This window comes from Danio aesculapii, chromosome 9 (assembly GCF_903798145.1).
Source record: "Danio aesculapii chromosome 9, fDanAes4.1, whole genome shotgun sequence".
NCBI classification, from domain to species: Eukaryota; Metazoa; Chordata; class Actinopteri; order Cypriniformes; family Danionidae; genus Danio; species Danio aesculapii.
The window spans coordinates 1,548,386-1,567,114 of record NC_079443.1 but is presented as its reverse complement, the minus strand read 5'-3'; the positions used below and the strand labels follow the sequence as shown (position 1 = coordinate 1,567,114).

At 40.4% G+C, this 18,729-nt stretch overlaps 1 protein-coding gene across 1 annotated transcript in view; it reads left to right on the top strand.

Annotated features, from left to right (window-relative positions):
- The window catches only part of osbpl6 (oxysterol binding protein-like 6), an 80,606-nt gene that overhangs the window by 550 nt on the left and 61,327 nt on the right, over positions 1-18,729 (top strand). The window lies entirely within an intron of this gene.

Genomic DNA, 18,729 nt, shown 5'->3' with positions numbered 1-18,729 from the left:
ATGAATATTCTGTCATCATTTATGTTACCTTTTAGTTGTTTCAAACACGAGTTTCTTCTGTTTGGACACAAAAGAAGATAGTTTGAAGAATGCTGAAAGCGCTACCATCGACTTTCATAGTATTTGTCATTCCTACTCTGTTACTCGATGGTTTTCAGCTTTTAAATGTCTTCTTTAGTGTTAAACAGACGAAATAAACTCGCGAGAGAGAGAGTATAGTGAATTTGTGTGTGAACTGCCCCTTTAAGTCGTTGATTTGGCTGAAACACACACCGCTTGTTTATGTGATGGTGCTGTGCTGAATATCAGTGTTGAACACTTCAGGTTTTGGCATTGCAGAAAACATGCTCATCTTACCTGATTATGAGGGATTTCATATCATTGTTTTGGTTAAAAAACCCAAGGTCAGGGAGTGACATTGCAGTGTCTAATAGAGATGACAGCATTTCCCTGTTTAAGCTTACTGAGGTAATACTGAGCAGTTGCTAAGTTAATTTAAGATGGCTAGTTTTGGTTTGTTGAGTCCTCCATAATTTAACTCTTTGTGATCCAGAACATCTAAAAGTCAACACACCTGATGTTTAAAGAGACAGTTCACCTAAAAAATAAACATTTATTTACTGATTACTGACTCTAAAGTGTTTAAAATCTTTAACGACATTCTGTTAAACACAAAAGAAGATATTTTGAAGAATGCTGGAAAGCAGTATGCTGAAAAAAATGATTAATTGGATTTACAATTTTTTTTAAGGTAAGTGGTTGCAAACTATTTATATGGGCTGAATTTAAACAAAGAAATTTAGGAATAGTTAGCTTAATGTGTTTGTTTAAATTCAGCACATATTTTTTGCAACCACCTTAAAATTTTTAATCCCAGTTAATAATTTTTTTCAGTCTTTTCTAATCCGTGAACCCTTTTCACAAAAATTTGAGAGTGCGTTTAATGATCATCAGCTTCTTAAATCCTCAAATTTTAATAATTAGCTTAAAAAAACCTTATGTTAATGCACTAATAAAGCTATACTGTGTTATAAAATGTTTAATTCTAGTGTGAAGTAACATCTCATGCTTTTAATAAACATTAATTTGCTCTTTTGGCTCAATAAACTACTAATTAGCTGCTGATTATTTAGTTATTTGGTAGGATTATGGATGTAAATACTAATAAACAGTTCACATCTTAATAATAATCAGGTAATAAGCAAGTAGTAAATGGTGTGAATTATTACTTAAGCTAATGTGTTACCAATTTTTGCATGGACTAACTAAAACAATAGCTCTTATGCGAGTCGTGTCTAATGCAGCGTTTCTTCGCTTTGATGACTTCAGCAGGTTGCCAGATTGATGATACAAAAAGAAGCAAGCATGCCAATTAATGTCCACTAATGTTTACACTTGTAATATTTGTATTATTTGCTAATTAAAAAACATTTTGTAGATTGTTTTAACATTTTTTTCACTTTAAAACCTGTTAACTCAAACCGTTTAAGGAAACCGATTGCGGCTAAATGTTTGAGTTTTTAAATCAAATGGTTTGAGTACTGTAAACTTACTGAATCATATACACTTATACTATTTGAGTTATCATCCAACATTTCGAGTATTAGTAACTTAATCATTTTAAGTTCAATTATGAGGTCTGTATGAGTTCAGATAACTTGAACCAAAGGTCTCAAACTGGATTCCTGGAGAGCCGCAGCTCTGCACAGTTTTGCTTTAACCCTAATCAAACACAGCTGATCCAACTAATCAAGGTGTTCAAGACTATTAAGCAGGTGTGAGTTGGAGCTAAACTGTGCGGAGCTGCGGCCCTCCAGGAATTGACTTTGAGACCACTGACTTAAATGCATCGATTCCAAAACAACTGTATAGCTACTCAAACGGTTTGAGGAAACTGATTGGGGCAATTGTTATATAATTTGAGTCAAAATCACAAAAATCTCCTTTGAGCTTGTATTAATATGTTCATATCAATCAATATAAAACTATGAGCTAAAACAGAAGAATCGTAGTCTTTGTTATTCCGTCATGTTATTATGAGTGTGTTAATGTGAACAATGAGCCTGAAAATAAAGTTATATTAATAGCAACAGCAACACCCTCGTAAAATACCCAGCTGATTCAGTCATTGCCTTCTTTTTTCTTGTCAACAAAAGGCAGTGCGGTGCACCTCGCGTTTTTGGAACGTAGATGCGCATTCATTGTAATCGGCCTCTTAGGTTGTAGTCTGTAAAAGCAGCAATACTTTCTTGCCAGATTAGACCTAGCGCTTTCTGTCCGATATTGGTGAGAAAATTTTGTTGTCCGTTCTTCCTTAAACACACGACATTCAGAGTCGATTTCTTTTGCCTGACTCATTTTCAGTCATTAACAGTCGAGTGCATTTAATATCCGAGAGTGTGTTCTAATTCTACGGGTTGCACTAACTGTACCGCGTGCAATACTGCCATCTAATGGCGTTCACTTGTATTGCATCATTAATTTGCTAATTCTGAAACCAAACCGTTACTCAGAAGCAGCATTTTAAAACTCCCTCGCAGGCCGGATGAGTGTTCAGCGGGCTGCATATGGCCGTAGTTTGCCCACCTCTGGTGCAGACAGACATTTCGACACAAAGCACACATTTTTATAGAATAACTGACTTCAGCATTAGTTTTGAGATAACATGTTCACTCAGCATGTATTATGTTTTAAAATAGTCAACTTAAATACAGCACTTTCAGTACCAGAACGAATAAAGAACTGCTTTAAATTAATTATTGTAGCTTTATAACACCATACAGTTGAACCCCTGAAGACCCACGGACTCTTTTGAGGATATTTTGACACTTCTCTTCTGTTATTTTAAGGAGCAGCTCAGACACAAACATCAATTACTCACCATCACAGTTCTCCAAACCAGGCTGACCGTTTTTCTGCAGAACATAAAAGGAGAAGTTTGGATGAAGATGCAGATTTGCTTTGCTTTACTTTTCTCTGTGAGACATTTTAGTGTCTGCATCGACATCAATTTAGAAAAGTAGCATAATAAAGAGTCTAAAACATCAGTCATCCTTTTTCAAAGATTTTAATAAACAAAATGAATAACAGATTCAGGAATTTCTCACAGTATTTCCTCTAATATTTTTTCTTCTGGAGAAAGTTTTATTTGTTTTATTTTAGCTAGAATAAAAGCAGTTTTTAATAGTTTTAAAGTCATTTTAAGGTCAATATTATTAACCCGCTTCAGCAATATTAGTTTTGGATTGTCTACAGAATAAACCACTGTTATACAATAACTTGCCTAATTACCCTAACTTTACCCTAATTAACCTAGTAAAGCCTTTAAATGTCACTTTAAGCTGAATACTAGTGTCTTGAAGAATATCTAGTCTAATATTATTTACTGTCATCATGACAAAGAGGAAATAAATCAGTTATTAGAGATGAGTTATTAAAACTATTATGATTATAAATGTGTTGAGCAAATCTTCTCTCTGTTAAACAGAAATTGAGGGAAAATATACAAGAGGGCAAATAATTCTGACTTCAACTGCACGTAGAAAACATTGAATTCACATAAATTGTCTGCCTTAATATTTCACATAACTTGAAAGCAACACTCATATTTTTTTCAAGAAACAAATCATCACGTTGTTTTGCTTATAAATGAGTAAAACCTAACCGTGTGTAGGATAGTGGCAAAGTATAAAGGTTTAAAATGAGAGAATTTTGAAGCTAGGAAGAGTTCACCCAAAAATGTTTTAATTTACTCACTATTTGTTCATCCTCAAGTGCTTCCAAACCTTTTATGAGTTTTTTTCTTCTGTTGAACACTGAAGAAGATATTTTGAAGAATGCTGAAAGCGACTTATTTTTCAAATGAGTTGAGACAACACAATTTATCAATTTTTTAACGGTAACTTAAGTGTTTTTTGTTGAATCTACTTAACTTAACATGAAGGAATTGTGTGGAACCCCAACACAATCTCACAGCAATTCGTAACTTTTTGATTTAGTGGCTAATTCGTACGATCTAATTCGTACAATTTAGTACAATTTGCTCATCCGCCAATGACGGTTGGGTTTAGGGGTGGGGTTAGGTGCCACGCCTCTTTTTTAAAATCGTACAATTTCGTACGACTGAACTCGTACGAATTCGTATGAATTAGCCACTAAACTGTCAAATCGTAAAATACTTACGTTTTTCTCGTGAGATCAGGCTGGGAACCCAGCATTTTTACAGTAATAATAATAACAGTTCATTACATTCATATAGCGCTCAAAACGCTTCACACATTGTTGGACGGAATCTCCTCATCCACCACCAGAGTGCAGCATTCACCTGGATGACGTGACGGATAGGAGACAGAAGCTGTGTCCCAAATGGCACACTATGCACTTATGCACTTACACACTCAGCAGCATAGTATATTTATGTAGTGTCGTCTCAAATGGAGCACTAATGTTTATTTTACTAAGCAGAAATTAAAACCGTTTCCCTGATGACGTTTGACGGTTGCCAAATCAGTGAAATAAATGAACAAACTACCCAAAATACCTGATATTAGTATAACTGCATTCACCATCGGGAGGCGCTATAATCACTCTCGATGGAGAATTTTGCTTTCACAATCCAAAATAAATAAAGTTATCCAACATGTGCACCCGATAGCTCCGCCCCTTCCGCTACATGAGCAAAACTGCCGTCGTTAAGTGCGTGAAGTGATCATTACACACTTCATTTTACCGGTTGATTGAGTGCATCATCCGGGTAATTAAAGTGCACTTACTATTCGTAACGTTTTCAGTGTGACTGCACTATTTATACTACAAAATGGTGTAGAATAGTGCATAAGTATGCGATTTGGGACGCACCTAGAGTAATGAAGCCAATTATGATATGGGGATGGTTAGGAGGCCATGATGGACAGAAGCCAGTGGGCAGATTTGGCCAGGGCGCTGAAGTTAAACCCCTTCTCTATTTTGAAGGACATCTTGAGATTTTTAACAACCACAGAGAGTCACGACCACGGTTTAACGTCTAATCTGAAAGACAGCACTCACTGAGCAGTATAGAGTCCTCTTCACTATACTGGGGCGTTAGGACCCACACAGACAGCAGGTTGAGCGCCCTCTGCTGGCCACACTACCTCTTCCAGCAGCAACCTAGCTTTCCCATGTGGTCTCCCATCTAGGTACTGACCGTACTGACTTCTTAGCCCATAATCAGCATGATCTTATTTTATATTCCCAATCCTGCCCAATACATAAACCTGCAAAATAGATAAAGAAACACATTGAATGCTTTATTCATCTAAAATTCATAATTTGATGTTTATTAATAGTGAGAATTGTGCCTTAAAATAAAGTGTGACCATAGTTTATTCCAATGTGTTGCCAGGAGGACGCATATTTCAATGTGATGTTTATATTTTATGAAGAATAATAGGTGATTGTAATAGTTTTAGTTTACATGTAGCTGATTAAAACTGTTTGTCCTGCATGTTCTTGATTTCAGGACATGGCAATGGTGTAAAATTGTGTGTGTGTGTGTGTGTGTGTGTGTGTGTGTGGTCAGGTTACATTTGCAAGTTGTTGCAGTGGTGTTTGCTGAGAGTCATTATCACACACGTCTTTTATTTCTTAAGTGCACTGTGTTATTGTAATTATGTAATTAAGGCATTGGACGTGTGTGTGTGTGCGCGCGTGTGTGTGTAGGCAGACCTGACGCAGCCTTAGTCACTGAAGGAAACCCAGTTTTTCATTCATCTGCTCTTGTGCTGACGACGTGCCTATAGACTATAAAAAGCCGCTGGACTGCTTGTAAACTGAGCCAGCAGTTGATTATTCTGCCAATTACAGACTCCATTAATTATGCAGGATGCCGGAGCTGGAATGCTATCGTCATGGACACCGTCTCACTGGCCAATCACAAACAGAGTTCAGAGAAGCACCTGTAACGGTGACGCTGCAGATTTGAGGAAGCATTAAAGAAACGTTTGGAGAACTCAATGCATTTTCAAGCACTTTTACTGCTTGTTCAAACTACTTATTTAAAATGAGTTGAAACAGTAACATTTTAATAAGCTTTTTAGGGGCAACTAACTCGTTTTATGTTCAATCCACTTAAATTTATAAAAACGATTAAGTTAATTTAATTGATTTGTGTTGGACAAGATGAAGGAATTGTCTGGAGCCCTACAGTAAACTTTCAATATAGCTTAACTTTAATATATGACTATAAATTGACTTTATTCTAATAACTTGACTTCTAGCTGATCATTTGCTATCAGAAGTGGCTTATATGAAAGGTAAAGGCCTCTAGATTACGCTTATTTGAGCTCAATAAAATATGATGATGCCTTGATTATTAATGATTTCATTCGGACAGTAAGGTCTGACTCTGCTTAGACTAAAGTCTGGTCACTGAACCTTCAATAATGTCCAGTATAGAATATGTGCTCATGCTGCAGTGGAAACAGAATGAATATTGTGTCTGACTCCATCATGAGCTTGGAGGACTGCATCCATACATCTCTGACATGACTCAAATCACTGATTAATAAAGTCATCTGGAATGGCGAAGAAAGCCTTCTTGCAGGACTCCCAGAGTTCATCAAGAGTCTTTGTGTTCATCTTCAAGGCCTCCTCCATCTTACCCCAGACATGCTCAATAATGTTCATGTCTGGTGACTGGGCTGGCCAATCCTTGAGCACCTTGACCTTCTCTGCTTTCAGGAGCTTGGATGTGGAGGCTGAAGTATGAGGAGCGCTATCCTGCTGGAGAGTTTGCCCTCTCCTGTGGTTTGTAATGTAATGGGCAGCACAAATGTCTTGATACCTCAGGCTGTTGATGTTGCAGATCTCTCGCACGCCCCCATACTGAATATAACCCCAAACCATGATTTTTCCTTCACCAAACTTGACTGATTTTTTTTGAGAATCTTGGCTCCATGTGGGTTCCAGTAGGTCTTCTGCAGTATTAGTGATGATTGGGATGCAGCTCAACAGGTGATACAGCAGAAAAATCCACCTTCTGCCACTTTTCCAAATGATCAACTAGAAGTCAAGTTATTATTTGCTGCTCTTACAACTGAGATCCACGACAAGACTTTTGTCAGGTAGTGTGTGTATATATGACAATAATATATGACTTTATTATATATTATATATAGTGACTTAGCCTACTTTCCTCTGTAGATCACAAAAAGAAGATATTTTGAAAAATGTTCACACAATGAAATCCGAAAGGGATGTAATATTGTAGATTGTTAACATTCATAAAAGGGACATAAACAAGAAAAATCCTTAAGGATTGATCACACTTAACACATATTTTGCATTTTCTTTATTATCCAATTAAATTAAAGCAGAGGCGGGGTTTCCATTGAGGCGTCAGCAGTGTTTGTGATGTCAAGACAACTATGGAAACTTTTAAAGATTAAATATATATAAATATAATAAAATGTATATAAAAATAAAAAAAAAACTGCTTTGTATTCGGTTCGGTCTGACGGTTTACATGAGCCATGGCAAACCAGGCTTTTGTCACCCTTGCTACAACTGACAAGTATGCCAAATGAGCAATGGTACTTGGCAAGTCTTTGAGGAACCACAACACATCGAGGGAACTAGTAGCCTTGATTGGCCCCCATGTCTCAGAACCCTCCAGAGCAGTGCTTCATAAAATCTATGATGAGGTCAGGCTGGTGGATGTGCTGGACAGTCGGGATGCTGCACACTTGACCATGATGAAGAGACCAGATCTGGGCGTCACCTTCACCAAACTCCACTGCTGGACTCTTACAGATTTGTACTAAGAACGTCAATATTGTTTTGTTTAAATTATAAAACGTATTGCTGACAACTGGGTGAAACCTAGTGATTTAAATGATAGTAAATCAGATTATGGGCAGCACAGTGGCGCAGTGGGTATAGCGCTCTCGCCTCACAGCAAGAAGGTCGCTGTATCGAGTCCCAGCTGGTCAGTCGGCATTTCTGTGTGGATGTTCTCCCTGTGTTGGTGTGGGTTTCCTCCGGGTGCTCCGGTTTCCCCCACAGTCCAAACACATGCGCCATAGGGGAATTGATGAAATGAATTGGCCGTATGAGTGTATGTGTGAATAAGAGTGTATGGGTGTTTCCCAGTACTGGGTTGCAGCTGGAAGGGCATCCGCTGTGTAAAGCATATGCTGGAAAAATTGGCAGTTCATTCCGCTGTGGCGACCCTTGATGAATAAAGGGACTAAGCTGAAGGAAAATTAATGACTGAATAAAAGCTTCTTGTGATTTGAATAATAATAAATCAAATAATTGTAAAACATGAAAATAATATAAACAAAAACTATTAATTAACAAAATAGTTATTAAAATAAATCGAATAAATTAGTGTTTTAGCGCTGAACTGTGATCCTGAAAAGCCATCAAAAGATTCTTTCAATAAGACAATTATTATTAACTTTTATATTGTTTTACACACTATAAACAAATGTTTTTAGAGGCAATAAATAATAGTTAAATTATTCTGTGAATAAAGGTTTAAAATGAAGTATTATTCTCATTACTCTCATTAAAATAGCACCCAGGTGGAACTTTTTTTTTTGTCTTTGACGTTGTTCCAACACACCCTAACATGTTAATGTGAGCAGTAAAAATAGTGCTTGTTGTCTCAGCAGACAGCACTCATTAGTGCGCTGTGTTGGAGTAGCCTGGTTTCTGTAGTGGGAATCGTCCCACACGCTCAATGATGGGCTGAGGGAGTTCACTTAAAGGAAGAAAAGCTACATCCTGATCAATAACAGTAATGAGTTTTATCTCACAGTGTGTGTGTGTGTGTGTGTGTGTGTGTGTTAGGCATGGGATGATTGCAGGTTTCAAGGTTTACCGTGGATTTGAAGAGTCAGGGTATTAAAACTGCTAAAATATATCTGTTATCGTTCCTAAGGTGTTTTTTAACCAATATTTTATGGTAGCAGTATCTCCAGCATGCCTGCCTCACAGCAAGAAGGTCGCTGGTTCGAGTCCCAGCTGAGTCTGTTGGCATTTCTGTGTGGAGTTTACATGTTCTCCCCATGTTGGTGTGGGTTTCCTCCGGGTGCTCCGGTTTCCCCCAGCAGTCCAAACACATGCGCTATAGGGGAATTGATGAACTAAATTGGCCGTAGTGTATGTGTGTGAATGACAGCGCATATCTTAGCCTTACCCTGGAGTTTGTTCACCCTCCGCCTATGGTTATCATACCATCAGAATCTTATAGTGGCCCATGCCTAGTGTGTGTGTGTGTGTGTGTGTGTGTTTGCTGCTTGGCTGTAATCCTGAGTTTTCATAGAACTGCTTGATTGGTCCTGTGTCATGGTTGTTGTCTTTGACGGGACATTATCCTGCTTTAAACGGGGCTGAACTGAGCCGGGTTCAGCAGGTTGATTAGTGTGTCCATCTGTTCACTGTCTGCCTTTGTGTTTACCGCAGTTTTACAGTCAACTCAGCATGCAGACGGGCTGTAGAAGCATCTCCACACGCCAACACTGGTGTTTTTTGAAAGTTTTGTGTGGATTGATCTTATTCTTCCAGCAGCAAATGATCTTAAAGGTCCCGTGAAGAGCTTTGAATGATCTGTTTTTATTCGTAATCTCAATCGAAACACAAAAAGAGGGTGGGGCATCAAGTAGCCCCGTCCCTTTTTAAAAAACAGCCAATAGTGTTTTGTTTTCTCACAGCTCAGCCAGTGAGAGTGGTTGAGCTCAAACGCATCAAATGAAAGCCAATGAGAAGAAGGGGCGGGGCATGTCAGACACTAGAGAGCATTTGATTGGTTAGAAGATTTGATGAGAAACTGAAGTATGAGGTGACATCAAAAATGTTATTGATCAATTTACGCAGAACTGACAAACGTCAGACTTGACATCATGATGCTGAGCCGGAATCGCGATCCTCCACCCCCGCCCCCATGGCAGCAGCAATTCATTATGAATTAATTAATTATTCATAAATAATTAATTCACCGCCGCCTATGACGGTGCCATCGTCCATTGTGATGTTTCACATTAGACGTCGTACGATGTCAAATAGCTCGACATCGCCCAAACCTACTATCCAACCCAGGCTCATTCTGAAAACGTAGTCCCGAGGACGTTTCTGGAGACCGTGAAATGCGTCCTGGGAGGTATGTATTTTTGCAGTTTTTGGTTTTCGCGAATCCGCGAGAGGCCGCTGTGTGCACCTTTTTGGCTTCTTGGACGTCTCCAGCGAGTGCCGTTCGCGCCCGCGCTGTTCTCGCGTGAACCCACCAGTGGCCGCTGTCAAACGAACGCCTGTCTGTCCAACTGGCTGAATGATTGACTGGGCGACCGGCCAATGGGCCGGATGACCCACCCACCCTCCTCCTTTCCTGACCCCCACCCATTTTACCGATCGACCCGCCCGCCCTAAACCCAACCAACGATTTACAAAAGCCGTCCGGAAAAAGAAAAGCCCTCGTCCGATTATTATTTTTTTTACCACGTTTTCGGATTTTACCACATTCTCACCCTGTTATGAACCTCTTCGCTTTATTTCTTGGATTCTGTTTTAGTCTTACCTGATTTCTGGAACCGCTCTTCACCGGACTTGAACCTGCTTGTCGTGGTCAGATCCTCTCTGCGTCTCGAGTCCGCCGACGCACAGCACGAGCTAACCGGACAAACTGGTTGTGGCGGGAAAGCTCTCCACATGAAGGCAAGCGGTCAGCCGGCAAGCGCTAAAGGAATGGCGTCATACCGCCCCGCAGCGTTCGCTTAAAAAACGAAATGCAGCCATACGTACCTCCGGCTACATAATTCGCGGTCTCCAGAAACGTCCTAGAAGTCTATAAAAGCTGTTCGGCATTTCTTATTTCAGGTAATTTAAACAGTTATAAACAACATAAAACAGAAACATTTTGATGTTCTGATAGCGAGTCCTGTGTAGAGGAATCAGTTCCTGCCCTCCATCTGAATTTCGTGCGTCATCAATGACGTCATGTGAAAACCTATAACTAGGCCCACACGGAATATGCATGCACAGAATTCAGCAGATTTTTAGCCCATCATTAACTCTGTTTATTTACTTGAGTAAATGTGTGTAAATTCATATTTATTCAGTTTTTTTATTAATTACAGTAATATTATTGACTAATGTGAAAATATTCATATGATTTATTTACAATACAGTTTGTACAGTAATATTTTCTGTCCTTTAGTAGAGATATTATATGAGAGACTTGCTTTGTTTACCAAATAATGTGGATCTAATTGGTTTGTAAACCTTAAATGCAAGTTAAAAAGGTGTTACTTTTTATTTCACATATTAAGGTTTTAGTTACAATACTCCCAAAATAATTCAGCAGAAATCCACAGATTTTTAACACAATTCTGACTAGAAAAAGCAAAAAATGTCAGCAGATTCTGTCTGAACCTACCTATAGCTTAAGGGGGCTTAAAATGGGTTTAAAACTGTTTTTATTCTAGCTGAAATAAAACAAAGACTTTCTCCAGGAGAAAAAATATTAGAGGAAATACTGTGAGAAATTCCTGTTCAACATCATTTGGGAAATATTAGAAAAAGGGAAAATCACAGTGGAGTGAATAATTCTGACTGTATATAAGCTACATTTAGGTTCCAACAGCTGAACAGTTGTTTAGTTCTGAAAGTCACAGTAGGTTTATGGTGCACTGAACTCAATGATAAAGCAGATTCTGACGTCTGAAAGTATCAGGAATGCATTACTTTTATTCTAGTCTGTTGACCTTCTCCAGATGGCGCCTCATTCATCATCCGTGCCGCTTTGCTCCTTCCCGTTGTGTTTCTTTTCTGCTTCTGTTTGTTAATCTTCTCCTTCAGAGAACAGTGTGTCGACATCAGGTATAAAGCGCCACCTGAAGTCTTCCCTAATCTGTACCTGCCGCGGGAGTTGTTAGGAAGCCTGATAAAGGGCACAAGAGTTTCAGTGTTGGCAGATGCTGATGAAGCAGCAGGAGATTATCGTGGCCCTGCTGGAATCTGGCTGTGCGCTTTTTACACACCTCACCAATCGGTGCTATTTGTTAAACAAACCTGATAAAATTCCTGCTGCTGATCCAGACAAGCAAAGCATTTCAACGCCAACACTTCCTGACAGCGCACATCATCGGGAGCTAGTCTTTTCATATTTTCAAGAGTTCACACTTAGCTGATGATGGGTAATAAGCTAGTTTGGCATGCTGTCCCGGGAGAGAGCCCTGAGCTTACGAGATCCTCGAGTCTGGGGCTCCCTCCCGGCGAGAGGGGAGTTTGAGCTCAGGTAGATCTGGAGAACCCCCCTCCTGCTGCTTAAGGATTGGTATGAGGGTGTGTTGCTGGTGGAATTTGACTATGGTGCTAATTTGGTTTAGTCAATTTACTTATGTCTCATGTCTTTTTGGACTGTGGGAGGAAACCGGAGGACACGGGGGAAACCCACGCGAGCACATAGAGACATGAACTCCACACAGAAATGCAGACTGGCCGGGTAGAGACCCGAACCAGCGGCCTTCTTACTGTGAGGCGAAAGTGCTAACCACTGAGCCACCGTGTCACCTCAGTGAGTAATAAAAGAGGATTAAAGAGTTTCTGCTTCACAGACCAGCTTTGAGAAAACATCTACATTCCCATAAGAGACGAGGTTGGATGCAAAGTAGCTCTTTTCTTCTGCAGAACACAAAAGCAGAGCTTTGGCATGAGAAAAACACTCTTGAGATCCAGCATTGACTCAGAAAAAGCACAATAAAGGAATCTTAGAAGTAAGAGAGAGCATGCAAAAGTGCTGCCGTCGTATGTTTTGTAGGCCAAAGCCCGGAAACAAGTTAGTGCTTAGTTCAGCACTTCATCATCCTGTTGAATGGGATTTTGGTTGAACAGTAAACACAATCTCAACATGCTTTTTACCCTTTTATTCCATGACATCAGTAAAAATACGACATTTGCTGATGAACGGGTCTACAGCGGGCAAACATATGCAAAAATTACATTCATAAGACGTTTTAACACAGTTGTGTTTCTGCAGTGTGTGAATACACTCACCGGCCACTTTATTAGGTACAGCTGTCCAATTGCTCGTTAACGCAAATTTCTAATCAGTCAATCATATGGAAGCAACTCAATGCATTTAGGCATGTAGACATGGTCAAGACGATCTGCTGCAGTTCAAACTGAGCATCAGAATGGGGAAGAAAGGGGATTTAAGTGATTTTGAACGTGGCATGGTTATTGGTGCCAGATGGGCTCTGAGTATTTCAGAAACTGCTGATCTGCTGGGATTTTCACGCACAACCATCTCTAGGGTTTACAGAGAATGGTCTGACACAGAGGAAATATCCAGTGAGCGGCAGTTCTGTGGGGGCAAATGCCTTGTTGATGCCAGAGGTCAGAGGAGAATGGCCAGACTGGTTCCAGCTGATAGGAAGGTAACAGTAACTCAAATAAGCACTCATTACAGCAGAAGTCTGCAGAAGAGCATCTCTGAACACACAACACGTCCAACCTTAAGGCGGATGGGCTACAGCAGCAGAAGACCACACCGGGTGCCGCTTCTGTCAGCTAAGAACAGGAAACTGAGGCTACAATTCACACAGGCTCACCAAAACTGGACAATAGAAGATTGGAGAAACGTTGCCTGGTCTGATGAGTCTCCATTTCTGCTGACACATTCGGATGGTCGGCTCAGAATTTGGCATCAATAACATGAAAGCATGGATCCATCCTGCCTTGTATCAGCGGTTCAGGCTGGTGGTGGTGGTGTAATGGTGTGGGGGATATTTTCTTGGCACACTTTGGGTCCATTAGTACCAATTGAGTATTGTTGCTGACCATGTCCATCCCTTTATGACCACAGTGTCTCCATCTTCTGATGGCTACTTCCAGCAGGATAACGCACCATGTCATAAAGCGTGAATCATCTCAGACTGGTTTCTTGAACATGACAATGAGTTCACTGTACTCAAATGGCCTCCACAGTCACCAGAGCTCAATCCAATAGAGCACCTTTGGGATGTGGTGGAATGGGAGATTGGCATCATGGATGTGCAGCCGACAAATCTGCAGCAACTGTGTGATGCTATCATGTCAATATGGAGCAAAATCTCTGAGGAATATTTCCAGTAGCTTGTTGAATCTATGTCATGAGGGATTAAGGGAGTTCTGAAGGCAAAAGGAGGTCCAACCCGGTACTAGTAAGGAGTACCTAATAAAGTGGCCAGTGAGTCTATATCCAGCTTCTATTGTTTATAATCAGACTTGATAGAAACAGTCTGCAGAAACACTTTGATTGACATTCCCCCTTTGTATGATGTCAACAGAGGTGGAAAGCCCCGCCCACTAGTGACCATCTCTCCCTCATTAGCACAAACAGCAACCCTGAGTGAGAAGCCACACGTTTCCACACATGAATGCAGCTTTAGAGGGCCACAGAAGCGTTAGCGCCTGGTTCGAGAACAGACTTCCTATCTGACAGGACGCCGTGTGAGAGTGAGATGGCTCAAAAAAGCTCTCCAACCAGCTCTAATCTCTCTGCGTAAACGCCTGTCCTCGACTGACCTCTCTGGAAAGCTTGTGAAGTTTGCCGAAGACACCGACTCTGATTGGCCTCATAAGCTGCGCTGAATAATCTGCTCCAGACAGCAGCAGGAGGAACAGCTGCTAAACTACAGCAAGCATAACAGCCTGGAACTGATCAAAAGAGGCTGAGAGCTAATGGACAACTCACACACCATCAACATCATTATTTCATTTAGTTTCAGTTCATCAGTTCCACTATAGCGCATGGGTTTGGACTGTGGGGGGAACCGGAGCACCCGGAGGAAATCCACACCAATACAGGGAGAACATGCAAACTCAACACAGAAATGCCAACTGACCCAGCTGGGACTCAAACCAGTGACCTTCTTGCTGTGAGGCGACAGCGCTAACCACTGAGCCACCGTGCCGCCCAGACTCATCATAATGAGCAAAATAGTTACTGTCTTAATAATAAGCCACGCTCACAGGTTGAAAGTGACATTATAAAATAAAGCATGTGCTTTTCCTTTAACAAGCTTTATTATATGCTGGAAAGGAAACAATCATCGGCTGCAGTCTGGGATTTTCCAGGTCTTTACCCCTTCACGATGCAACTGAGAGCTAAAAGATGCAAAACAGATTTATTTATTTCCACCGTAGGCATCGACCCCTGCGAGCATCCGAACTACACATCTGCAGATGAACAACTTTAATAATTAGAAATCTGCTGTTGACATTCAGCATCTCAAACAAATGCCACACTGTTTGGCTCGCATTGCATTAGTGCACACACACACACACACACACACACACACACACACACACAACTTTTATCTGCTCCTGTAAATATTTCACACATTCATTTTTTCCTATATGGAGTTTTTTTAAGTCTTCATTAATGTTATACGCCACAAAACCAAACGTCTACATCAGGCATGGGCAAACTCGATTCTCGAGGGCCGGTGTCCCTGCAGAGTTTTGCTCCAACACTAATCAAACACACCTGAACACCCTAGTGTCTTCAAGATCACTAGAAAGCTACAAGCAGGTGTGTTTGATTAGGGTTGGAGCAAAACTATGCAGGGACACCGGCCCTCCAGGATCGAGTTTGCCCATCCCTGGTCTACAACAATCACTGCATTACAAACTTACAGTTGAAGTCAAAATTATTAGCCCCCTATTACTATTATTATTAGCAAAACATATTTCCCGAGTGTTGCTTAATTAACACATTTATAAACAGTTTTAATAACTCATTTCTTGCTATGATGACAGCACATAATATTAGACTAGATATTCTTCAAGACACTAGTGTTCAGCTTAAAGTGACATTTAAAGGCTTAACTAGGGTAATTAGGGTAAAGTTAGGGTAATTAGGCAAGTCATTGTATAACAGTGGTTTATTCTGGAGACAATCCAAACTAATATTGCTGAAGGGGGCTAATAATATTGACCTTAAAATGGCTTTAAAACAATTAAAAACTGCTTTTATTCTAGCCGAAATAAAACAAATAAGACTTTCTCCAGAAGAACAAATATTAGAGGAAATACTGTGAAAAATTCCTGAATCAATAAGAGAACAAACATTGTGCAGAATATAGTGTTCGATATTTCCAGTATTGTGCAGTCCTACGTGTAGCTGGCGTACATATTGAGCCCTTTCCTTTTGATTATAGCCACACTGTAAACAATATACTGCTCAGATAATTTTTTAAGTTGAATCAATTCAACTGTAGTCATTTAAACAGGTGGCATGGTGCTCAGAGATGAACAGCAAGAAGGTTGCTGGTATTTTCGATTTCATAAAGTTCCTATTACAGCATGGATGTTGTAATGTAATTAAAATACATTCAGTTGCATAGACTTAAGCATTCATTTCATTGTTAAAGCATAAAAAGAGACGAAAGACCTTTTAAGTGAAGTTTATTTATACTAATTTCGAGAGGATCAGGTGCTCATGATTGCCTACAGCTGGTCCTGCATTATCCAATTCATGATTCACCAATCAGACGACTCCTAAGCTACTATAAATACCCTCAGTTCCATATGACAGCCATCTTTGTTTTGAAGAATCCCCCCTTCCACTCCTACTCCTCCTACTTTACTAGATGGGCGGCATGGTGGCCCAGTGGTTAGCACTGTTGCCTCACAGCAAGAACGTCACTGGTTCTAGTCCTTACCAAGCCAGCCGACGTTTCTGTGCAGAGTTTACACGTTCTCCCCGTGCTCACGTGGGTTTCCCCCGGGTTCTGGTTTCCTCCCACCGTCCAAAAACATCAACTTAAGTTAATCGACTAATCCAAATCAGCACAATAGACATGCTCCTAGTAAGTAGTCATCTCTTAAGAGCGATCACTATCTGTTCATTAGCTACTACAGCAGGGGAGTTCTCCAGATCTACCTGAGCTCAAACTCCCCTCTCGCCTTGCAAACGGGAGGGAGCCCCGGGCTCGAGGATCTTATGAGCTCAGGGCTCTCTCTCAGGACAGCATGCCAAACAAGCTTTAGAATCAATCTACAGCTAAGTGTTAACTCTTGAAGTGCAAGTGCCGTCATTAGCCGCAGGAAAATCCACTGAAAATACTGACGTAAAATTAACTTTCATATTTTAAAGGCATGGAGCGGAACAATATAATTTAATGCAGTGCTTCTTGTTTGGTCTGAGACCCACTTTATATCATATCTCAGCCAGGCAGTGATGATTTTGAACTGCTTGAAGACAGTGCTGTTTTTAAAGAAATCACATCTTAAACGCTGCGATACGGGATGACAATTAAACGGGGCAGCACGGTGGCGCAGTGGGTAGCACAATCACCTCACAGCAAGAAGGTCGCTGGTTCGCGCCTCGGCTGGGTCAGTTGGCATTTCTGTGTGGAGTTTGCATGTTCTCCATGCATTCAGGTGGGTTTCCTCCAGGTGCTCCGGATTTTCCCCACAAGTCCAAAGACATGAGGTATAGGTGAATTGGGGGAGCTAAATTGTTTGTAGTGTAAGTGAGTGTGTAATGGTGTTTCCCAGGGATTCCACTGTGGTGACCCCAGATTAATAAAGGTACTAGGCTGAAAAGAAAATGAATGACAATTAACAGCAAGCCCTGGGGCTGACTGAAATTAAAAGTCTGTGTATACCCTATTAACCTTACTCAAAATGTAAAAACTGAATGTAAATGTTGACTGAACGTAAAAACAAGGCTGGGGGCAGAGGGGATGGGGGACAATCACGCTTTGGCACGGTTCAAGGCAAGTGTACCTAATGTGAGTACGCCCTCAGTGACATTTATGAGGTCTTTAAATGCTCACAGTGAAGCTGGTCTGTTCACAGCAGGGGATCCGTGGGCCCCTCACACCCAAAAACACCACGTCATTGTGTACAGTACAATAACCCAGCAGACACAGTTGACCACGACCACATGCTACTCTATAAAAAATGAATAATGACAAAAAGTCAAGACAACAAATATTTTTATGTTGATTTAACTTATTAAAGTACAGCCCCAAATCAGAAAAGGTTGAAAACACTATCGGTTGGGTTAAGAGTAGTGGGTGGGCGGGTGAATTGCTGCTTTTTAAAACACTATTGTTTGGGTTTAGGGAAAGGGGGAGGATGGGTCAGTCAGTCGGTTAGTCAGTCAGTTAACAGCGGCCTCTGGTGTGTTTACGCAAGAACAGCAGGCGCAAATGGCAGTTGCAAGAGAAATGTAAGATCTCAAAAACATACACAGCGGATCTGGCGGATTCGAGAAAACAAAAACTGCAAAAAAAGTAGCTCCTGGAATGTATTTGACGCTCTCCAGATATGTATATAGGGGTACGTAATCAGAATGAGCTTGGGTTGGTAAATTCTCTTTTTAATTTAAAAAACACTGCTGAATATTGAATGTTTTAAGGTATTGTAGTGAAGTTTGAAGCTGCAACACTAGTATTTATCATACTTTCAGTACATAATCAGTGTGAATTTTTACATTAAATAAGAATCCATTAATAAATGACATGTGAGCGGCTTCATTTGAGCATATCAGCCTAAAACACCCCATCTCTGAGCCTCAGACTCATCAGTCACACACTCATTCGATTAACATCTGACTCGCTCGCTCAACTATCATTACTGTAAGTCATATCCCATCTGAAACCAAGAGACATTACTGTATAATGTCGTAAAGAACTGCGAGACTCAAAACAATCTAATTACAGACTGGACATGAAACGCTTCTGAACGGTGGAC